Source organism: Chiloscyllium plagiosum, unplaced genomic scaffold (genome assembly GCF_037043375.1).
Source record: "Chiloscyllium plagiosum isolate Xiang-an unplaced genomic scaffold, Cpla_swu_hap1 HiC_scaffold_10, whole genome shotgun sequence".
In the NCBI taxonomy this organism is placed as follows: domain Eukaryota; kingdom Metazoa; phylum Chordata; class Chondrichthyes; order Orectolobiformes; family Hemiscylliidae; genus Chiloscyllium; species Chiloscyllium plagiosum.
This window is the reverse complement of record NW_028270148.1, coordinates 46,278,382-46,304,501: the sequence shown is the minus strand read 5'-3', so window position 1 is coordinate 46,304,501 and position 26,120 is coordinate 46,278,382.

Here is a 26,120-nt window from a genome sequence, read left to right as displayed (position 1 = left end):
TTCATCAACTCATTTAGACATAGCTCTGAATCAGGTGGGACATCACCTTCAGCCTTCTAACTCAGAGGCAGGGACACTACCATTGTACCACAAGAGCCCTAAAATTGCTATAAATCTTCTGGATATTTTTGATCAACCTGTTCAGACATGTTATGATACACATCTGAGTCAGAAAGACCTTGAACTAGATCTTCTAGCTCAGAGGTTGGGACAGTGCTGCCGTATTAAAAAAATCTCAAATGTTGTTGCTTTAATCCAGTGCTTTAGACCACTAGACCACAATCCACGTTTCTATTGTTTTGATTTGATTTGATTCACTACAGTGCGGAAACAGGCCCTTCGGCCTAACAAGTCCACACTAATCCTCCCAGACACATTCACCTACTCCCTACTAATGCACCTATCACTATGGGCAATTTAACATGGCCAATTCACCTGAACTGCACATCTTTGAACTGTGGGAGGAAACTGGAGCACCCAGAGGAAACCCACGCAGACACAGGGAGAATGTGCAAACTCCACGCAGACAGTCACCCGAGGCTGGAATCAAACCCAGGTCTCTGGCGCTGCGAGGCAGCAGTGCCAACCACTGAGCCAAAATTATAAATTAATACGAATGGTTAACAACCTCTTGGTGGTGCATTGTAACAAAAATTCAAACTAACAGTCAAGGGAAGCTTACTTCAGGTGAATCAAAACTTACCTAATCAAAATAACATTGTCTGGAGTGATGATGATGTACCCCAGCCCCTGCAGTGCCCCCTGGTTTCTGAAGGCCTCTATCAGGCCAGTGATCACTACTTTGCTCCCAGTTCCGATAGTTGTGACACACCACTGGAGCAGGTGGGCACTTGAACCCAGGTCTCCTGATCCAGAGGGCGAGAAACTCTGAACTGCAAAGAGACTTGGGAGTTCTAGTCCAGGATTCTCTCAGGATAAACTTGCAGGTTGAGTCAGTAGTTAGGAAGGCAAATGCAATAGTGGCATTTATTTTGAGAGGACTTGAATATAAAAGCTGGGATGTAGTTCTGAGGCTCTAAAAGACTCTAGTCAGACAACTGGAGTATTGCGTGCAGTATTGGACCCCATATCTCAGGAAGGATGTACTGGCCCCGGAGTGGGTTCAAAGGAGGTTCACGAGAATGGTCCCAGGAATGAAAAGCTTAACATATGAGGAACATCTGAGGACTCTGGGTTTATACTCAATCGAGTTTAGAAGGATGAGGGGGGATCTAATTGAAACTTACAGAATACTGAATGGCCTGGACAGAGTTGATGTTGGAAGGATGTTTCCATTGGTAGGAAAGACTAGGACCCTACGGCATAGCCTTAGAGTAAAGGGAAGACATTTTAGCACAGAGAAAAAGGAGAAATTTCTTCAGCCAGAAAGTGGTGAATCTACAGAATTCATTGCCACAGAAGGCTGTGGAGGCCAGGTCATTGAGTATATTTAAAACTGAGATGGACTGGTTCTAGAGTATCAAGGGTTACATGGAGGAAGCAGCTGAATGGTGTTTGAGAAACTTATCAGCCATGATTGAATAGCAGAGCAGACTTGATGGACTGAACGGCCTAATTTCTTCTCCTATGTCTTATGGTCTAACTACCACCGCACCACAAGAGTCTCAAATGTTGGTGCTGTAATCCAGTGCCTTAGGCCACTACACCACCAATCCTCTTTTCTGCTTTTTAGAAACAAATAAACTTGGGTGAAATACCCTCTAATGGGACATTGTAACACAACGACAGATTAACGGTTAACAGAAACTTACACAAGGAAATGAAAACTTTCTAAATCAAAATAACATTGTCTCGGAATCTTCTTTTCTATGCTGTGCCTATCAGCAAGAGAGTCTCAACCAGAAGTGACACACATCTTCGGCACTAAAATGGAGTTAATTGGATGTCAGCAAGAAGTAGAAATAACATTACCTATATCAGCATAATTACAAACAATAACAATGCAAAGATGACACTCTCACCACAAGAGTGTTATCTCAGACTCCCTGACTTTCCACCTAAATGCCGTATATCACCATCAGGTTGAGTGGAACTTAATGAAACTTTAACACTAATTCATTCAGAGCCATAGCCATACATGTAATCTTGATGAAAATAAGTTATTCCAAAATATCAATAGATCAGTCCAAGGGTGCATAGTTCAAAGGAAGCAGGACACAAAGTCAGGAACAGGATTTGTGAATGTGACAAACAACAAAACAATAGGCCATGCAATAGCATTTTACAGCAGTGCAAGAGTACAGGGTACAGAATTTTAGAATGAAAACCATTAGTTCCTCAAGTGTAGTAGGGGTGGGGGTGGCAGCTGTTAAGAATATTTTTTATACATCTGATTTTTATCGCTAAGTTAGATTAGGGAGAGCTAAATTGTTTGCCCAATTAGAAAATCATAGCATGGCATTAAAGTACTGCAGCTAATTTTTTATATAATTATCAGTAAGATCGGCAAATTACATCACAGCTTGCTATTTATAAACTGTGCCCTCTGCCAATGTAACAATCTTAAGCAACTTTGCTGTAAAGACTATTTTATTGGCCATATATTAGTGCTAAGTTATTGCGATGCCTAAAAAGTGGAATGCTGAATGCACAAAGTATTGATACAGACAACGATGGCATGACACAGATTGTAATTTAAAACCATCTGCAGTGCTTTTTTAAAGTAGTCTATTTAATTCAACCACTGAGGTATTATATATTTTGCTATTTTAAGTGACTGTCCATTGTTTCTCATTCTTCACTGCAGTACTGTCCTTTAAGAACATTTTGGAATTATTATTGTATACTAGCTGGATTCACAACCAGTAACAAAAGTGGAACCATTTACTGTACACTCACGCCTCATTATCCATGGATTTGTTACCAATGTATCTCTGTACTTATGAAGTCGCCCAGAGCCATCCTTCTCTTCTCAAAGAAGCATACAGTCTGATCAAGCAATCCTTCATGTTAAATAGGAGAGTTACATACTCAAGGTATCTGCATTTTTGTTTTGATAATGAGGATTTGGTGTACTGTGAAGCAACTCCAAAACTGGGGTTAAACTTTCACTAAGCTGGAAAAAGGAGAAAAGAAAGAGTTAGAAATCAATAAATAATAAATGAAACAGGTGCTCAACTGAGCACATACCTCTGCCATGTTGTGTTAACTGTGGGCAGCACGGTGGCACAGCAGTTAGCACTGCTGCCTCACAGCTGCCTCAGGCAACTGACTGTGTGGAGTTTGCACATTCTCCCTGTGTCTGCGTGGGTTTTCTCCGGATGCTCCGGTTTCCTCCCACAATCCAAAAATGTGCAGGTTAGGTGAATTTCCTGTAGTGTTAGGTGAAGAGGTAAATGTAGGAGAATGGGTCTGGGTGGGTTGCTCTTCAGAAGGTCGGTGTGGACTTGTTGGGCCGAAGGACCTGTTTCCACACTGTAAGTAATCGAATCACATTATTTTAATTGTGTAACTCTTCCACAAAGCTTTTCCCCACCATGTTGATGCTTTAAAATTATGAAAGCTTAAGAAAATAAATACTTTAATCACAAGCTTCCAGGGCACTTAGGAGACTTTGAGCAATCCATATCCAACAACCTCCTCTGCTTACTGTGATCCATTGCACCACAGCCACTGGGCTAACCCACAACATTCTCAAACAATCATAAATATTGTTACCCGCAACATTCTGACAAAAAAGAAAATTCAAGTGGAAAGAAATATACTTTCTTGTAGAAAGCAAAGGCTCATGTAATAAAGAGTTGATTACAAAAACAAAAAGTGCTAGAAGTATTCAATGGATCAGGTGGGGAGAAACAGAGTTCACATTTCAAATCAATCACCATTCATCAGATATGGGATTAGTTAGACATGTAATAGGTTTTGACCAAAGGACTGGTGGGATAAGGACAAAACAACATCTTTGATAAGACAAGAGAGATTAAAAGAAAGCAATTAATTTTATAGGCTCAAAGAGAATATAATGGAGAAAGAAAAGAAACAAATGATATGGCTACAGCAGGTGTGCTGCTGTCAGAAAGTAAAGAAAATGAACAAAACATAAACAGGAATCATGATGAAAGAACTTGACAGCCTTCTGGACTCAACACTGAGTTCAACAATTATAGACTGTTAGGTCTGTCCTGCCTCTCCTTTTGCTTTCCAATTTTAAAATTGGCTCTATTCTAAATTTTAATTTGACATTAATGCAATTTTTTATAGAATTGCTCTATACGATTTAATAACATTTTTGCTGTATCCGTTTGACAGCACTTTAACAGTTGTTTTCTTTATACTTCCTCTTTTATTCGTATCCCTGAATCACCCGGCAGTTGGGGTAAAGAAGAAATGTGCAATGCTTTGGAATTCAGTCAACATATGGTACTATTCATATAAAATGGGGATCTTCAGCATGAATCATTGCTGGCATTGTACAGGAGAACTCAACGCCTATAATGCCAGATTACTATCAAACTATCACAGTAAATTTTAAATCCTACACACCCAGCAGGCTACTACTGTTGCAGGCTGTGAACTCCCTCAACTTTTCCAACATTTCTAAAATGATGAAGACCATCTCAAATCCTTTCAAATGAACCAATAGCAATTTAGTCTTAGTGTCACTAGAAAAGAAATTAAGCCTAGCCTACATGTGACTCTTAACTGCACTTTGAAATGACTCAGCAGGCACTCAATTCAAGGGAATTTGGGAATGGATAATAAACATTGGTCGTTCTTGTGATGTTCACATTGCATTAAAGGTTTAAATGAAACAAGATCTATACTCTAAGACCAAAAAGTCTCATTTTCAAACCAAGTGTTGAATGGCAAGATAAGAATCTTGCCAGTGAAAGGCTTACTTGCATCCCTATGCAAGCATTGACATCCCGTTATTAATTCATCACATTTTATTGATATTCAGTTTCTTATTCTCCCATCCACTGACCAGAAACTAGACTGACAATTCCCAATATGAAAGTCAGAAAAGGTACCCAGTCACTCTCCTCACATGTAAGGATTTGAGATAGTCTTCATTGTTTTAGAAATGTTGGAAAAGTTGTTGCATGTTCCCCGGCTCTCCCTCTTGGACAGCAGTTACCTACATCTCAGGGTATACTCCATGAGCAATGAACACCTATATCCCCTGTCCGCAGGTATTGGCCTTGCATACACATCAGCTTCTTCACACCCTCATAGCAAATTCTTAAATCCACTCCAAATAAGGTTCCACACTTCAGTGCTGCACTTTGGAGCTTCATTACAATGCTGTTACAGGACACTTTGCATGGATTAGTCCAAGGTGCACCTCAGGATTTTTCACTTTCTCTCTTCATGCTCACTCATATTGTATTGACCTCAATGCTGATAGCATTTCTATCTTGCCCTTTTGTGCTTTACTCCCTCAGCCAGAGCTTAAAGGCTCACAGTATTTCTGTCTTGATTTACAGTGCAGACACAAAGATGATTTATTGTTCCTTCAACAGGAGATTTGCAGAGAAAAATTAGTTTGGGACATTTAGCTGTTACGGGAGATTTTCCACAACCGTCACACAAGAAGAGAGCAAGAGTGAGAGTAGGAGCGGCAGAGACTTGTTTGCAATTTTCACTTTGTAAACTCAACGATTCTTTGCGCACTGGCCCCACACCTGATCAGGAGCCAGTCATAACACTGTTGCCTCATATAGTTCAGAATTGATCAGCTCTGTGGCATCTGCTTTTGCTCTCACTGTTCCAGGAAAATGCACTGTTGTACACTTCTCACAACATGGTCCAGTAAACATAACTTTTATAACTGCAGCCATCCCTTCACACAGTTTCCTTCCTTTAAAATAGTCTTGCCTCTTTTCCAAAAAAAGTTCACTAACTGAAATAAAGAAACTAAAAAATGTTGTCTTTGCAGGAATAATCCAACCCCCTCTCTTAAAAAAAAAGAGGCTTTTACTTTGGAAATGTTCAATCTTGCTAAGATTACAAACTGCTGCTCTCCAGTGGCAACTGAAAAAATGGATACTGCAGTATCATGGCTCCTCACCCATTTAAAATACTTTTAAACCATGGTGCCAAGGACAAAATACATTCTTGGCCCAGTAGCAAATACAGTACTGATGAAACTGAGGTAAATCCATGACTAGCTGCCATAAGGTCTGCTTTCATTCCAAAAATGCATTTTGTGCTATATTTACAACACATATAACAAGTACATATAATCTAACCTTTCGTTACAGTCTACTAATTTGCACCAAGTTAAGAATAGATGCATATAAAGACCCACAGTTTGAAAAGAGCGTTCCATTACAAGTAAATCAGCACTAAGTTATGAGAGCAGAAAATTCTTATGAGGATTGCACTGTGAAATGAATGAACATTTTGTGAACAACTAAATATAATGGTCAGAATAAATGATTACTCTCTGTATAAACAAGAAGCATACAGTAGTCACAAGCAGTCCCACACTGCATGCCTGTTAAGCAAATAACATTTCAAGATATTGAGCATGGCTCTACCATCTGCAGTGCATACCTAAATAAAATTCATGTGTGTAATTCCTTTTTTTCACAATGAATGCATATGGTCCTATGAAACCTTAGCCCAAATAAAGCACACTTTATTACGATTCCCCCGTAAATACGATTGGGTAAGACCATCTGCTTCTGCCACTGTTTTGCCACCCAGGGAGATTTTGCAGGTTATGGCTTGTGCTGTCTGAGCCACCTTTTTTTGTAGGAAGCAATGTAAACTTTATACAGTTTACCTCTTTCCAAAGAAAATACATATTCTTTATGTGGGAGAGTGTACCAGCAGATTTTGGAAATGGAGCTAAAGGAATATGCCAGCAAAGTGTGGAGACCTGGTTTCACCTGTCTCTGCTGTTCACAGTTTTTAGGTATATCTTAAAAACTGTGGAACAATTCTCAATCGCAACAGAGCTAATCACCTTGCAGGCATGGTGCATGGCAGGAAGTCTCTAGCATGGGAGGTCCTCCTCCATTGACTGAGCCAGGACCCAAGTTTTTTTTCTGAAGGACAGTATATCCACTGAGTTGAGGTGCTACAAGTTCACCAGTGGTAGGTGGGAAGTAGTTATGCAAAACAATACCTATTCCTCCTCTTAGTAGCTGGCAGGAAATATAATTTAAAGCTACATGTGGTTGCTAAAGATGTGACCATACACGCATTTCATCTACTCGACCTATGTAAATTAGACATCACCTCCCCAAGACTTTCCTTACTCTGACAACTCCTAGTATAATTTCCAGGATAGAGTTGTGAAGAACACCTCACATTTCTGCCAACAAGGCAGCAGAAATTTCAGAGTGATTTGTTCCTAGTGTTTTCCAGATACTGGAACTAACTCTGTGGTAAAGCTTTGTCCCTTTATGGGTCAAATTTCTAATGATAAGCACAATTCCTCATTAAATAACAAATAGCAAAACAGTCCAACCACTTATATGCACCTAACTTAACCACAAATAAAGTCCCACTCCATTCTGACAGCGTCTGTGGAAAGAGAGGCAGGGTTAAAATTTCAAGTCTGATATAACTATTCAGAAGTGAAAGGCATTGGAAAATGGTGTCTCTAATCCTTTTGACAGAAGTGGTAGAGGGACAAAAGGAATAGATCATATGGATGTCCAATGCAGAAGGCAAAGCATTGCTAATTGTGTTGAAAGTGAATTAGAAATGTAAACTAAGAAAATTAAGATGTGGAAGGCAGAAAATGGGTCTTTTCTGCTGAAAGCAAAGTAAACAAAACACTGCAATGGAGAAGGGATGGTGGTTGGGAGAGCATAGGAAAAATGAAAGTCAGATGTCATGTGCTTAAACTTTGAAGTCGTGGAATTCAATATTGAGCCTGAAAGGCTGAAACGTGTCTCAGTGGAAAATGAGGTATTGTTCCCTGAGCAGAATATTCAACCAGTGAAGTGGGACTTAACAGAGTGCCAGTATTATTCCAGGAGAAACTAAGAAAGAGTGTCCAAAAAAGACAGACAAGGAAGAGAGTTGACAGCCTTAGAAGGCCAGCTGTCAACCTGTGGGGGAAACAAATGGCAATAAAATCCATTGATAACAATATTGGCACCAGAAGGGATCACAGACTCACCAACTCTGCAAGTTCTGCTTTGAAAACAAGTTTGTTGAATGAATGATCTTGCCACCCTTCACTCCATTGTCACTTGCCCTGGCTATGCAAGAAATGACAGTAGTCTTGATCCAGTCCAACGGCTTCTCATACCTTAAGGAATCCTTTCCATCACAGCAGAGATCCTTTCAGCATTGCTAGTTTTGTTGCAGACTACAAACTTTTCCTTCGCAGCAGTGTTCCGCTGTCCACCGGTTCTGCTTCCATAATTGCAGTATAGAAAGCAACCCTAGAAGCTCTTGGGCACTGGGTCAGAGAACCTGGAATTCTGGCCTTCAGACTCACTGGATTTGGTTCCAGGAGAAATTTCTTCAGGGGTTCTCCAGATGCACTGGATGCACCTTTAGCACAATGCCCAAGATTGAACAAGGTGGCCGATCCAATGAATACCAATAAATGGTGACCAAATTAAACTGTGAGCTCCAGCTGTGTAATATGCCTGTCATTTGTTGGAATCCATGTGATCTATAATCTCATTGAACAACAGCGACCCAACCACTGATCTCAGTACCAATGGCGCAGGTCAGTTTACCAAATTTACGCTGCTGTTTCTCAAAATAGCAGCATGCAATAGACGTATGATGCTGACTAATTGAAAGAGCACATAGGACAAAGCCCACCTGCTCAGGTAATAACACAAATATGGCAGGCCTTACTGACTTCATCCCTGGATTAAACGAAAATAAGATGGAAATCGTTCATGTCATTTTATATCTAAGCAATGTCCTTACCTCTCACTGCGCCTCAGGTGATTTGATGTTATTTTCCTCTAATGTAGCGTTGCCCAAGCCAATCTAGAGAGTCTAGTCACTGTTTCCCTGTCTTTGCTATATTGATGTTCTCTCTTCCTGTTTCTTAATGTTCCTGTCCCTCTTAGCTCTTCTGCTTCTCTCTTTAGCTTTTTGCTTCTCTCATTGGCTCTCCAGTGCTCTGTTGTCTTGATTTTTTTTTAATGGCATAGGGTATGAATGGAGATTCCAGCACTAAACCTACCGCTGCCTTATTGCCATGACCTAGTAACACAGGCAAAGGCTTGAATATGTCCTTTAGTCACTGCTTGAGATGTTTTAGAGGCACTTGTGCAAGGGTAGGGTCCCTCCCTCTGAGCCAGGAGGCCCAAGTTCTTATCCCACCTGCTTCAGAGGTATTCTAATCTCTCAGACCAGATTAATTAGGAAAAATCAAAATCAAATAATTGAGGTTCCAACTGACATTGATCATTTGGTCATTAACTAGCAACTATTGAACAATTTCTGAGCCACCTTTACGCAAAGAGTGGTAAGGGCGTGGAATGCACTACTTGCTAATGTAGTCAACTCAGCCACATTAGGGAGATTTAAACAATCCTTAGATAAGCACATGGGTGATTTTTGGAGAGTGTAGAGGGACAAGCTGAGAATAGTTCACAGGTCGGCGCAACATCGAGGGCTGAAGGGCATGTTCTGCGCTGTATTGTTCTATGTTCTATGTTCTATCACTTAATGTTAGACGTACGTAAAACAGATTCCATTTACTTCATGGCAGTGATTTTATAAATAGTGTAATTTCATCTCCACTTCAAAGAAGACAATCATGGTAAAAAAAACATACCACAATCTCAAAATGTTTCGAGAAATACATTCCCAATAGTCACTTGTCATCACACCAAAATGCCTGGGCTGCTTAATCAATGGCCTTTAAGTCCTCATTTAATAAAGCACCAATGCTTGATGAGAAAAGCAAAAATTGAAATTTTGCCATTTGTGCAAAAGAATGTGTTTAATCGAAAACCTTTCAAACTGATGCCCACAGATGTTTCTCGGCGAGTCAGCAGAGCTTCCTACAAATCCCATTCTGCAGAACTCTCTACAGGTAAATAGAGCAAGCAGCACCATGAGTCTTCAACTAATCCAACTGAAGTATTTGCATTGAGCCATGCAGATTGCAAACCAGTGAGTTAAATAAAGGATATAGCTTATTTGAAAGTCATGCACAGAAACAAAATAAAGGTGGGAAAGAATATTGATTAAAGGAGAAAATTAAAAGAAAGAAATAGAAAAAGTAATCAAAGCAAAATTTAACTCTGTAATGTTAATTTTCTTTGAGAGAGTAAATCTCCACACTTGGAAAATTAAAATTTACAGTCAGAGAGATTATTCCCTATATAACTGTGCAGGAGTGAATGCCAGAAATTGTTATCAGATTTACCCTGTAATAATGACCTTCTGACTTCCTTACAGCAAACTCTGGGCCATTAGGTTAGGAGTAAATTGTTGATTGCATTTAACCCAACAGTAAATTGTATATAGTACCCATGTCTTTAACTGTTATGTTCATACATTTGTGCAGGTAAATCGCATAGAAGCTGATTGGGAAAAGTGAGTCAAATTAGTTAAAATATTTTCAAAGTTTTACATAAGAGAAAACAGGTCAATGATCAGAAACAAGTTAAGGATGCTACCCTTTGGAAAGAAAAATGAAAAATTAATTGTTGCCATTGTTACTATTTGCTAGAGAAGCAGCAGACCATCTGGTGCAGTAGCATGTTATCAAGGTGTCCAATTTGGACATGTGAGCTATTCTTTCAATGCAGCTCTTAATGCTGGAAAGACACACTTGAAAACAAGGCCAGACACATTGAATGAAATCATCAAGCTGTCAGTTCCAAATCACCTGAGGCCATCCTGCTAAACATGCGCTAAAGCTGCCAGAGGTTATTTTAGAAAATATAAATGAGAAAACCTGATTTATCACCAGCTACTACTGCTCACTCTATTCACCAATTAATTAACAAAACCAAATTTTTAAAAACAGACTTGTCTGCTTCCAGTGTCAGCTGATAGTGGCTGAAGTGTTCAGTTGGGGGTATCCGAAGATTACTTGGACACAAGATAAACTTGGAACTTTAGAAATTTTGCCTCTTAATCCTAAAGAAGAGTCATATTGGAATAGTAACTTTATTTCTCACTTCACGGATTGTTTCAGACCTGCTGACATTTTCCAGCACTTTGTTTTTATTCGAAAGGACATAATCAGAGAAGTAGGACCAATATGAAAAAGACAAAAAGGAGCATGAGGAATCATTTTTAGAGAATATACCCTGGAAGGTCTTTTGTTCCTCTCTGTCCCTCTAACATGTGCAGTGGGTTCTGAGTATTTTTATTTTTTAGTCACAAAAGATTGGTATGGAGGTACAGCAAGTAATGAAGAAGATTAATGGATGTTTTCCTTTACTATGAGAGGAAAAGAACATAAAATTAAGGATATTATTCGGGCATGGGTGAGACCATATCTTGAATACTGTGCACAGTTTTGGTCTCATTTACTGAAGGGTGCAAATGCACAGTAGGCAGTTCAGAAGAGACGTACAAGCTGAATACCTAGAATAAGTAGTCCAACAGACTGGCCATGTTCCCACAGGCATTTAGAAGAATGAGGGGTGACTTATTGAAGGATATAAGATCCTGAACGGTATTGACAGGGGTGGATCAGTAAAGGATATTTCCTCTTTTGGGTCCTGAATTAGGGAACATTATTTAAAAAAATAGAGGTTGCCCTTTTATGATACAGGTGAGGAGATTTATTTGTTTCTCTCAGGAGGTTGTGACTTTGGAACTGTCTCATAAGATGGTGAAGCTGAGTCACGGAATATTTTTAAGTTGGAGGTAGATAGATTATTGTTAGGAAAACGGATCAAATGTTATAAGGGTAGGTGTGAATGTGGAATTTGAAATAAAACAGATCAGTTCTGATCTTATTGACCAGCAGAGAGGCAAAAAGGCCTCCTAGTGCTCCTACTCTGCATATTTGAGTTTTTGTATGTAAGTGATTTTTAGTTTAATCCTGAATGTGTTGGTGTTTGCTACACTGTCCCCATATGGCTGTGTTCTTTACCACTTCTAGCACCATGTATGCATTTGATTTTAACCCCTTCTTTCTCACTTTAAACCACTGTGTTTATCTTTTGCTTTCTTTTTGTCTCTGTGAATCAACAAAATCTATTACTATCAGGTCACAAGATAAACAAATATCTGTCCAATTTACAATGTCATTGTTGCTAATAATACATTGATGAACTAAAATAATTAAATTGACTATATTTTTGACTTAGCTTTGCAAATGACACACTGGGAGTGAATTCCTCCAGTCTTATACAAGACAATGGACAGCAAGACTCTGGCATCAGCCTTGTTCTATTGCAAAGATTTTCAGTCCAGCCTAGGCGGTGCCTCACTCTTGGAGTCCTCCATAGATTTTGTTTGGCTAGCTCCATCTACCTCCAGCTGCTGTACTCCAATCTACTGCCATTCAGGTGGCTTGTATTTCCCAGACATGAAGGGGATATCCTGTGAGTAACAGTCATCTAAACATATGAATTAGGAATAGCAGTAGGCCATTCAATGAAATTATGTATGATCTGATAGTGACCTCAACTCCACATTCCCACCTACCCCCCAAATCCTTTGATAGTTAAGACATGTCTCCTTCATGATGTTCTACAGGGGGTCCTGATCAGATCTCTGTTGAACTTACAGATGACAGACAAAATCCAGATTTTCCCTAATACATCTCGATCCTCAGAGTTGAATCATCCAGGATGTTGCACATTCCTACCGCTGTGAATAGCTTCCACGAGAAATGTCTTGCTTCCGTTTAATCTTCACATGGATGGCAAGTCTATCTCTTTTCCAAATATGCCTGTCAGGTTATATTAGAGAGAGGAGAAAGTGAGGTCTGCAGATGCTGGAGATCAGAGATGAAAATGTGTTGCTGGAAAAGCGCAGCAGGTCAGGCAGCATCCAGGGAACAGGAGAATCGACGTTTCGGGCATAAGCCCTTCTTCAGGAATCCTGAAGAAGGGCTTATGCCCGAAACGTCGATTCTCCTGTTCCCTGGATGCTGCCTGACCTGCTGTGCTTTTCCAGCAACACATTTTCAGCTCTATATTAGAGAGAGAGCAGTAATACTTCGTTCAGCTTGCCTTTCTTCATTTAGCTAGCAGTTTGCACTGGAGTTTTCTTCTTTCTCTTTTTCCATTTGTTTGAACACCTGTTTCTTTTTGTTGTTGTTGACGTTAAAGATCGCCTTTTCATCTTCTGATAAAAAGCAAAGACAATGAATAGAACAAAAGCAAGTTTGCCATGAATTCGTGTCAGAATGCCATGATGGCAGTCCTGTCTTGGCAAACACCTGGAGCAGCTGAAACATCAAAAGGGCTGGAATATACAGCCTTTGCAATTCAACAATTCACTGATTTGGAAACTGCCAGGATTTGATTTTTCTGTAGTTACAAAGGAAGAAAAGTCAAGAGGAGCAGGAGAATGGGGATCTCCTTTATGGCTTGAACCAACTTACTATGTCTCCATTTTTTTCTGGTGGACTTCAAAACATGTTGAAGAGCTTGACAGTCTAAGGCCATTTTATCATCGTCCATTGAGAAAAATGAACTAAACAACATGGATGTTAAACAATGCACCTGTGTAGGAAGGACAATGTGAAGAAATAGAGGTACACATTGGAAAAGTAATGCATCAATTTCTCTAAAATACAGACATCTGAAATTAAATGATATTGTGAAATGCTAATTGCAATACAAAGAAATGCATGGGCAAGTTACTTGTTTCAACATATTTTTAATAAGTTGTTGAAGTAAATATTTTCTCAAAAGGTTCTGGATCACTATCAGACATGGATGAATTTTGTGACTTTCAAATCATCAGCTAATACAATCTGTTCGTTTGCAAAGTCGTCAGCCAATAAGTGCTTTTCCAGTGCTACACTTTTTGAATCTGAGCCAACAATTACAGGTCTGTTGACCACCTTGACTAGTATTGCAGAGATTTGTCATGACTACCCAAAATGGCTCAGTGCTGTAAAAGTTGTGTCAACATCATACTTATGGTCATTATGATGATCCTGGTGGGTATAATGCATTGGAAATCAAACCCCACTATTCCAGGTGTTGTCACAACTGTGAAATATGACCAATTTAATAACTGTAGCAACTAGCTTAAGCCTGACTGAGAACACCATATAAAGTAAAAGAGATTCACAACAGGTTCCAGCATCGACAAGAAAACCAAAAAAAAACAAATTAACATGAGGCTAAACATATTATTAATTACTAATATACTGTTGAATGTAAACAAACACACATGCTCACTCTTAAATGGGATGGACATGCCAAATGTTCCTATTTTCTACGTTTCTCTATCACATTGTTATCTAATGTCACAATCCCCAATTCAGAAGCTGGTCAGTTGGACTTAGTTCTAGGCTTGAATAAGCAGTTCTTATTTTTCAAAGTCACTGCATGTTATTTCTTCACACACATTGACAGAGAATGAGTGGGCTTGTTAACAGGCTTGTAGGTCTGAGTCTCCACTGCTCCCTCCTTTCAGTGCTGTGACAAACTATCATGTATAACTCATACAAACCCTGATACTAGGCAGTTACTTCTTTATTTCCAGAGACTCTCAATGCCAGTGCAGAAGTATCAAATCCAGTTCCAGCAAAAGAGCACCACACAGTTCCACTTTTCCTTAGAGTTGTAAAAAAAAATCTTTAACTTTATAAATCCTGATTTTTTGGTTTATATTTCTAAATAAAATATGTGTAAAAAGAGAAATTGCATTCTTACAGCAGATTTGATGTCCTGAAATCATGAAAGTGCTAAATAGTCAAGTAAGGTTTTGAAAAACAGAAATTGCTGGAAACACTCAGGAGGTCTGGCAGCATCTGTGGAGAGAAATCAGAGTTAACGTTTTGTGTTCAGTGACCCTTCTTCAGAACCCTTCTTCTGAGGAAGGGTCACTTGTCCTGAAACATTAACTCTGATTTCTCTCCACAGATGCTGCCAGACCTGCTGAGTTTATTCTGCAATTTCTGTTTTTGCTTTTATTTCTGATTTCCCGCATTCACAGCTCTTTTGGGTTTTTTTTTGTTGAAGAGTTTTTGAAGTGCAGTTCATGTGGCATCTAATTTGCGTATAAGATCCCACAAATTGTTCTTTGGCAATGATTTGAAAATGTGTCTTTGGGTTGAAGAATTAGTATTGACTGGGACATCAAGTATCTCTATGTATAAGTGCCATTGAATTTTCTCCATACAATAAAAGGCAAATGGGAACCTTATTTTAACATCTCAGGTAAAAGATGACATCTTTAAAACTACTGGAAATGCACAGCAGGTCAGGCAGCATCCAAGGAGCAGGAAGATCGACATTTCAGGCAAAAGCCCTTCATCAGGAATGAAGCTGAGAGCCTCTGGAGTGGAGAGTTAAATGGGAGGGGGGAGGGGTCTGGGGGTAAGGTAGCTGAGAGTGCAATAGGTGGATGGAGGTGGAGCTAAAGGTGCAAGTTCAGAGGGGAAGGTGGAGTGGATGGGGAAAGGAAAATGGACAGGTGGGACAGGCCATGAGGGCAGTGCTGAGCTGTATTCAAGAGTCAACCTTGATTTTATTCTGTGTTCAATTCTCTGGAACTAGAGTTGAACCTACAGCCGTTCCCATTAGAGTGTATTATCACCGAGATACAATTGATTGGGCAGTCAAGTAAACATGAAGACAATTCCTCAAGCAATAACTGGCAGAACCTCCTTAGTGAAGTGTAGTTTTTGAATAAATATTAATTCACTAAAGTGTTTGGAAGGCCTGAATTGTCTGTAAATTTTAGAGGACAGATTAAAATTGAATGGGCATATCCTCCTTAATTGCTGTCTCACTGTACTTTCTTCAACCTTCTCAGATACTCCTGTCCCAAGTAATGTCATGCAAATATATAACCTTTGGGAATGCTGTACTTGCTCAGAAAAGTTTACTTTAGGTGGGTTTGAGGTTGGGGAACAGGAGTGGATGGGATCAGAATCTGCTGATGATCTCACCTTTCGAGATATTTTTGAAAGCATGGTCAAGGTTGCCTAGCATGAATGAAAAATAAAGGAGCTTAAAAGTTATTCCCACCTGCATCAATCATTACGCAAAATCTCAGCAGTCTTTAGGCTCAAACTCTGCTCACTTACGCCTGTCTCAGTTGATTCTACCAACTGCTGTGCCTTATAGCCCTCATTCTAATTTACCCCTAGTACATTACAAGTATAAAACCAGGAGATCAGATGGCTGAGGACTCCATGGATGGATCATGGAAAGACTCACAGTGTGGAAATGTGGTAGGAACATGGTTTTGAGTTTAAACTTGCGGAATTTATTAATCAGTATGAAATAACCTGCCTCTTGTTGTACAAGTGGCCTCTGATTTACAGAGGTCTGACTTATATTGCTCACACTTATCAACAACAGCCCACATCAATACTAATTTTAACGATCCAACATGCTAAAGTTTGCAAATTTATAAACAGCTATTTTATATTGTTCAGGACTGAATTCAGACTTATATACAAATTGACCTACAGCCATACTCAAGACTGGAACCAATTTGTAACCTGGGATTGCCTGAACTAAACACATTAGGAAAATAACATGGATTTTGTTTTTAACCAATCATTTTAGTTCATCATTTGTTAAAATATGAATATTTCACGTGTTTGCTTTTCTGCGCTGATCAATGTTTCAGCAAATTGGGATGGTTTAGTTGTCTGATTGAACCAATCAAAAATGGATGAGGCATTTAGCCTGTGACCACACTATAATCAATGTGGTAAATTAGGCAGGTAAACTTAGCAAATGTGAAGCAAAATAATTTGTAATGTAATTATTTTGTTTCATACTTACTCCAAATACTTGAATGTATTACCCATCTAAAATGAATTGCATACAGGAACAACATATCTATTTACAACAATTTTCTTTGTACCAAAATAATATTGTTTATATTTTGAAACATTCAGTGTTACAGGTTTGTGCCTACTGTTTGACTTTAAGGAAAAACATAGTGAGGGATAATTTTCCTATTGACCATCAGTGTATGGAGTTAGCTTGGGAACAGAGCACAGAGGAAAATTGGGACAGAAAAGTTGTATTTTTGCAAAGAATCCCGATAGATCTTCCTCCAGATGTCATAACCAGGGAATTGTTTTGTACATAAGTGCAATTAAATCAAATGTCATTGTTCATTTCTCTGCTATTGTTGACTATGCTTGCTATGTAGCTTGCTTATCATAAACATATTCTGTGCTTAATACAGATTTTTAGAAGTTAGTAAATAAATTTAGTTTACTGTTTATGCATTTATTCACCTGGATCAAAAAGAAAAGAAAGGACTACAAACCATTCAAGTATGTGACTTAAACCAATGCAGGTTTGATGCCATTGCAATGAAATACCTTTACAGCTCCTTAGAACTCCACGCAATAAAATGCCCTAACGATTTTTTATTACATACATTGGCTGAGTTTTGCAACCAAACTGAAATGCTGTTAAATGACAAAATTATTGCCTGCCAATGGCAGTAAATTGTAGAAACCACAAACTTAAATGAATGATATCACAGTTTGAAAAGACATTGCCATGTATGAAGTCACAGGTTTAGGAATAGTGCCCATCAGTATGCTCACAATGGTGGCTGTCAGCACTCCACTCACAGGAGCAGCTGTGTATATGCTCCATATGGCAGCTTATGACCATAATCAAAATAAATAGCACTTAAGCATGTTTTATGCTGGCAAAATTTGCTAAATATTCTTCTCATTTGCAAAGAAGCATGCAGCAGAAACAGAGGTGCTTGAATTCAGCTCAGGGGACAAATCCGTTTGATCACATTGGAGCTGAAATTCTGCTTTAGATATGTCAGTTTTAAAAATGTATTTGCACACCAACATGGGTTCTGAGGGCTTACGCCCGAAATGTCGATTCTCCTATTCCTTGGATGCTGCCTGACCTGCTGCGCTTTTCCAGCAACACATCTTCAGCTCTGATCTCCAGCATCTGCAGTCCTCACTTTCTCCCTTCTGAGGGATTAGCAAGGCTAACTCCCACAATGCACTTACATTGCCAATATCTGGTTCTGTTCCTGCCTTTGAGCTATTGCTCCAGTAAAACACCAGGTTACTTAGCCAAGTATAAAATATCAACACTGATTGGAACAGACTACATTGGAGGGGAGAAGATGAGTTACAGTAAATCTTCTGTATCTGTGAAATCACAAATTGTAAACACAGGAATCAACATCTGTGATTTTTAACCTAATTTAACCCACGTTTAGATAAGCTTTATGCCCATAAATTTTATCATTTGTGATGTGGAGGAGCCGGTGTTGTACTGGGGTGGGCAAAGTTAAAAATCACACAACACCAGGTTATAGTCCAATAGGTTTAGTTGTAAGCACTAGCTTTCGGAGCACACTAAACCCATTGGACTATGACCTGGTGTTGTGTGATTTTTATCTTTATCATTTGTGGGGTTGCTTCAGAATGAAACCCTCTAGGAAACAGAGGAGTACTGACATGATGGAAAGATATTTGGTGATCCCAGTAGATGGCAGTAGAATTGGATGTAGTGGAAGGGGCATGGTATAAAATGATGATGATGGCTTTGCAGATGGACATGGGATCTACTTGCAGCATTGGAAGAACATTCGATGAAGGAACAGAATAAAGTTGTTACGCAGTATGACTATCTTAGAAGGATGTGGTCCAAATGATGTTTCTGTAGACGGATTTTCTTGTTTGGTGGTTGAGTGCCTTTGATCTTTCTGTAAGTTCCTCCATCATAATCTCCTGTTCTTCATCAGATCAGATTTGGTTAGATTCTTCCAACATTATTGCAGATCTCATCAGTTTAGTAAACATCTCTGGATTACGTTGAATAACGTCACTGAATAGTTAAAGCTACTAGACATTTTGTTTAACAATCTTAATGATTTTTTAAATAGTTATTCTAGTTGATATAGGACTTTCATTATGCTATTGTTCAACCACATTGAGAGCAGCTATAAACAAGGTAAACATTCAAGTTCCCATAGAGGCCACCTTTTCTATTCTACTATGCCGCACACTAATTGTGGAATGGTAGATTTCCTGAGTAAGAACAAATTATGTGAGCTGTCAACAATTACTACCCTCCATGGTTTTAGGTCAATGATCTCACATAAGTTGTATATTTAAGGAGTTGTGTTTTTTCTTTTCAATTCAGAAACTTTCACCACTCTAAACACAAGACTCCAATGTTATAGTTTCAGCTGATGGTACTGCTAGACAAGTCAGATCTCAGAATGAAAGAAATGGACTTGACAGGTCAATTGCTTTTCACCATGATGTGGAGGTGCCGCTGTTGGAGTCAGGTGGATAAGGTTAGAAGTCAGATGATGCCAGGTTATAGCCCAACAGGTTTATTTGAAATCACAAGCTTTCAGAGCATTGCCTGTTTGTCAGGCACCTAACGAAGGGGTAATACTCCGAAAGCTTGTGGTTCCAAATAAACCTGTTGGACCATAATCCGGTGTCATCTGACTTCTGACTAATTTCTTTTTTGGTTTAGTTGGTTAACATTGCATTGATTGGTCACTAAAACATATTCTACCAAGGCTGCAGATTTTCTTTAACAACAGAAGAGATATTTATTATACAAACGAAGAAGTTAAAAACAAAAACTAAGCTATTTAAATATAGATGGCATTTAGAATTTAGCATAAAAAGAACAGAGCAAAACAAAGTTTCAACCAAAATTTCACAACACTTCCCATTAGAGACTCAAGTCCAAAAAAACACTCCTATGCCAAATTAAGCCATTCTGATAAAGCTGTCCACATGTTCCACTCCCTGTTACTCCACTAAAGGCCAGTTGGTGAAGGAAGAAGCCTGTCATTGCTTGTATAAGAGTGAACCATTACAGTCTGTTTAAAAGGCTTGCCTCAGAGATATGGTGTTTCATCCCAGTTACAATGAAATTAAATGACTTTCTATTCCTCATCACCCTATGTACTCTCACTCCAACACAAGCACTAAGCCTCATCCATGACATTTTATCCTCCCAATACCAAACTATGACACCAACCACCTCTTCCATCCTTACCAGGTTATAGCACTTCCATGCCTATTGACTCAATATACATTGCATACTACCAATGAACCCTATAGTGAGAATCAAATGTGTGTAAAGAAGCTTTCCAATAAATGTATTCATGTATTGCTTTCCACAATATTACAGAAGTCATTTCACACTTTAAGTGTCCTATTGTCAATCATATATATATACTCTTCAAAGTATCACTAGTAGAGACTGTAAGTACTTGACCTCTTCACCTTATATAAATAAACTTTATGCAGTGGAAAAAATAAATAAAAGGGCCAGAACTGTCAATCAAATCATGCTTTCCTTGGCATTTGAATGTTTCAACAGAGTGCAGGGCAATAATTATGAATGCAGGCTCATAACCTGAACACAATTTACCCTTAAATGCACTTCCTGGAAATATTACAGCCCAGGAAAAGTCCCACCTTCCCTTTTTAAAGGACTCCAGTATGGCAAAACTCCAAGTCCTTTTTCTTGACTCTATTCAACTTTATGTGTGCTCAAGTAACTATCTAAACAATTCCAGCCACCTGTATATACTTAACTTCAATTAATACTTGACACACTTCTAATATTTTCCCACAGTTCTGTCATTTTATTTCTATAACACATGTCTATCCAATTTCCTTTTGCAAGTTATTATTGAGTCTGTTTCCACCATGTGGTCATGACTTTGTGGCGATGTCACTGGACTAATAATCTAGTGGCAGAGGTTCAAATCTTGTCTCAACAGCTGAATATAAATTCAATTATATATCTCAAATTAAAAATTAGTCTTGGTAATGGTGAAAATGAGTGGAGGTTTCCATACCCTTGAGTAGCCTAGGCAATGGGACAATAAAGCTGGTATAAAAACCTCAAATTCCCAACACAGAGAAAAATAATTCCAATTTTTCCCTTAATGCTGAAATGATGAGTTCTCAATCGCATTAATGAGGTGTGGCTATTTTATTTCCTGCATTCGCACCTCACTATTTGATGATCTCCACCATATTGATGTGCAACTCCCAATTTTCCCTGCCTTCTCCACAAAACTAGAAGACCAGTTCTCACCATGAACATCAGAGTGGTTACCTAGAACATAGGACCTAGAACATTACAGCGTAGTACAGGCGCTTCGGCCCTTGATGTTGCGCCAATCTGTGGTACCAATCTGAAGCCCATCTATCCTACACGATTCCATTTTCATCCATATATCTACCCAATGACCATTTAAATAGCCTTTAAGTTGGTGAGTCTACTGCTGTTGCAGGCAGTGCGTTCCACACCCCTACTACTCCCTGAGTAAAGAAATTACCTCTGACATCTGTCCTATATCTATCACCCCTCAATTTAAATCTATGTACCCTTGTGCTAGCCTTCACCATTTGAGGAAAAAGGCTCTCACTGTCCACTCTATCTAACCCTCTAATTATCTTATATGTCTCAATTAAGTCACCTCTCAACCTTCTTCTCTCTAACGTTACCTGGCATCACAGCTCAGCGCTTGCCTCTCCAGATCTTCATCTAGCTCCACTATCCCCACCATTTCTCTGCAACGCCCAGCTTACTAGCCTCACCACCTCATTCATGCATTCAGACCAACTCACACACTACTTTAGTCCTTCAGGAGCTTATTTTGATACTCAGGGACACTTTTGACTTGCATGTTTCTGCCAAGTCACTTTGCACACATGGGCAATCCAACAGAATGCATCTTATGGCTCTGAACTTGCTTTCTTAGCACTCACTTACTTTATTATTATTTAGAAGCCGTCACCCTCTCTGGTTTGTACTGTATATCAGGACAGAGGGAATAGTAGGCAGCTTGTCATGGTGCACAGTGCATGTGAACCTGCCTATTTCTGCACTCTTTGAACTTTTCTGCTGATGAATAAATGTTTACTTATCCATATGTGTGTATATGTCATATATTCAGCTGATCCTACTTAAAATATCTACAATCAGGATTGAAAAGGCCATTTGGTCCATTGTATCCATGTCAGTTATCAAACATTTAATTTAATGGCATTTTTTAGCACTTGGTCCACAGCCTCAATATGCTATGGCATTTATAGTGCTTAAATGTCTTGATGCTTTCCACCTCTAACACCCAATAAGTTCCAAATACCCACAATCATCTGGTTGAAAGATAATTTCTAAAAATTCCCTTTAAACCTCCTACTGCTTCCCTTAAACTGTGTGCCCTGGTTATTGACTCCTCTGCTAAAGAGAAAAATGTGTTTCTATCTCCCCTGTCTATGTTCCTCATAACCTTATACACCTTAATTAAATCCCACCTCTGCCTTCTTTGCTCTAAAGCATACAATGCCACCTATTTAGTCTCTCTTCATAGCAGAATTGTCCCAACCCAGACAACATCCTGGTGAATCTCCTCCGCATCCACTCTTGTGCAATCACATTTTTCTATAAAGTGGCAACCAGAACTGTACACAGTAGTCCAGCTGTGGCCTAACTAACATAATGGACAAATCCATCAAAACCTTTCAATCCTTGTATTCAAAGCCTTGACTAATAAATACAAAAATCCCATATATCTTCTTAACCACCTTATCTACCTGTCTTGCTACCTTCCGAGCATCTGTACTTCCTACAGTCTTATCATTCAGTATGTACTCCCTTGCCTTGTTAGTCCTCCGAAAACATATTATCTTAAACATTTCAAGATTAAATTCAATTTACCACTGTTCAGTCCATCTGACCAGCTGTCTAGGTCATCCTTTAACCTAAGACTTCCTTCCTTGTTATTTACCACATCACCAATCTATGTGTCATCTATGAGCTTATTGATTGTACCTCCTTTGATCTTGTCTAGATCATTAAAGTGCACAATAAGCAGCAAGGGGCCAGCACTGCACTCAGTAGTACACAATTGATTATAGGCTTCCAATTACAAAAACACCCACTGACCATCATGCTCTGCTTCCAGCCACTAAGCTAATTTTGAATCCAATTTGCCAAATTGCCTTAGATCCCGTAGGCTCTTAGCTTCTTAACCAGTCTGCCATACGAAACATTGTCAAAAACCTTTTGGTCATGTACAATATATCAACTGCAGTACCCTCATCTACACATCTAGTCACCCTGTAGATGAAGGAGATAAGATATTTGTGCTAACAGTCCTTCTTCACCATATTTTAGTATTTTGACTGACAGGAATGCAGGGTCAAAGGATGAGGAGCTTCCTTTTCCTGTGATAGTCAGTGTGCAATGATCACCCGGCATTCAAACATCCCATACTCAGGAATTTCCCATTTCCTCAAAATGAAGTTTAGGACCTGGAACATCAGGACCCTCAAGGATAACTGTAGCTCAGGAAATCTGGAAACTTGTAGCAATCATGATGGACATGGATTCTTCAATGCAGTTAAGTCTATTTATGGCACAGGTCCCCATAGGCGTGCATTGATGACAATCAAGAACAGATTCTCACAAATCAAGGGAAGAGAGGTAGTCAGTACCCATTGATGGATCCCCTCAACTGAGTCTCAGTCCTTGACGTGAATGGCCCTGACCTAATCTTACAATAGTATACTACCGGCCACCATCACAATGCCACATGAGGTTGAAAGGGCTATGTGACAGCCGTCAGATCTACCAACACACAGAATCCACACTGAAATACTATCTGGTACAAATATATCACTAAATGCTTGCTTTGAAAACCTAGCTTTAAATCCAACTTTTCCAAAATCACAGAGCTTCTGAAGAATTAGTCTATTTTTTCCAGCTGGTGTATAACAAGAGTGAAATCTTGTTAAAACTGCAATTGATACAGAAAGACATATTGCAAGCCTGCTGATAATCTTTCCAGAGCTTGTGTGCCATGTATAGGATTTACTCATTATTTAGATTGGTCTCAAACTAAAATCCATGCATATTGTTTATGCTTGAGACTTTATTACTGTCTTTTTGTGATGAATCTACTAAGAAAATGCTATTTTGCCTTAATATAACTAAAACAGTGAGGAGTGGATAGGTGCTTTTTAAATCTAGGTTCATTCTACAAAATGTTTATATTTATTTGAAAGTAAGTGGATATAAAATTTAATTTTGCATTCTAATCTTACATACCCACTATTAATTCACATGGAGAATTGATTCATTATTTTAAAATTGTACATTGTTTCCACCATGTGTGTGCAAAAGGGCTTTTTTTTCTCATGTGGGCTTTGAAATATTTTACTGAATCTTCAGTTTAAGATGCAAGCGTAATTATTTTGAAGTTATGGGGTGAGTTTTGATAGAGTGGATAACAAAAGAAATTTGGTGCTGATTTAAAGTTGCAATTGTTAAACGCTTACTTTTAGTAAATACGAATATTGGGTCATAAAGAATATTTTCCTGCTGACTTTCATTTTGATTAGTTTACCTACAGTATGGAAACAGGCCCTTTGGCCCAACCAGTCCACACTGACCCTCTGAAGAGTAACCTACCCCCCTCAGACTAATGCCCCTAACACACTATGGGAAATTTAGCATGACCAATTCACCTGACCTGCACATCTTTGGACTGTGGGAGGAAACCCACACAGACACAGGGAGAATGCACAAACTCCACACAGACAGTCACCCAAGGCTGGAATCAAACCTGGGAGGTAAAAACAATGACTGCAGATGCTGGAAACCAGATTCTGGATTAGTGGTGCTGGAAGAGCACAGCAGTTCAGGCAGCATCCAAGGAGCTTCGAAATCGACGTTTCGGGCAAAAGCCCTGCATCAGGAATAAAGGCAGTGAGCCTGAAGCATGGAGAGATAAGCTAGAGGAGGGTGGGGGTGGGGAGAAAGTAGCATAGCACGACATGGTTGAAGAGCTTCAGGGCAGAGGAAATGACCTGGGATTTCGAAGCTCCTTGGATGCTGCCTGAACTGCTGTGCTCTTCCAGCACCACTAATCCAGAATCAAACCTGGGACCCTGGTGCTGTGAGGCAGCAGTGCTAACCACTGAGCCACCGTATTTTGTTTAAATGAGTTGGATCTTTTCAAATTTATTATTTAAGTAAGTCTTATGCTCAACTTCTAAGGCTCATTTTTATGATGTGAGGCTGCTCATTAGCTGGAGATAAAAATTACTGTGAATGGGAAATGAATAAGTTCACCAGAAAATGTGAGAAAAATTTTAGGATTAGCTTTGTTTTATTAGTTTAAAAAATACCACTGGAACAGGTCTGTTTGCATGTGAGGCTTCCAACAGTATTTTAGCCCTGTAAGTGAAAGACCAATAAACCCAATGCACAGAATGGTCATCCCTGAACCAAACAGTAGGTTGTTGGAAATACGCCTTTCCATGTGAACTCTTGACAGCAGCTAAAAAGGCTGCGGGCCAAATTTCTCTTTTTTACACAGGTGAACCTCTTCAGCTAAATTAAATATTTTATCACCAATTGTATTGTTGTAGCCTGGTAAGGTTGGATAGAAAAGTTGTAATGGAGATGTTTGGAATACTCAAATGTCACCTGTTGGCATTTGGAGTTTTTCTGCCAAATTTGAAATTTGGTGGATGTGACATCTGTCCAAGGAGAAGCAAATGACAGATGTGTATTTTGTAAGAGTGTGTATGCATGTGTGTGTGTGTGTTTAGTGTAGTGGGGTCACCTGTAGTGTGACATGAACCCAAGATACGAGTGAGCCTGTCATACCAGATTGTTTAACGACAGTTGCGCATAAACTTCAACTTGCAAGTAAGAAACAAAGTCGATCGAGAAGGAATCAAGAACAAACATGAAGACAAATTGAGCAAGAAAAGTACATCATACCTGATATGAAAGGGTGGGCAGACAACATGCAAGTGATTCTAACAACCATGTTATGAGAAAACATGCCAGAGTTATGTGAGTGAAAGAAAACTTATGCCTTTGGCACCCACCCAGTTGGAAGTGCTTCTGCAAATATTTAGGTTCAAGAAGTCTGAGGCAGGGCCAGTGATTTGCGACTGCATGGCAGATGTGGCAGCATATTGTGGGCTGCAAGTATATACATATTACAGGCCTCCTCTTGTTTTAAATGGGCCCCATTAATGTGTGCTGCCTTGGCTG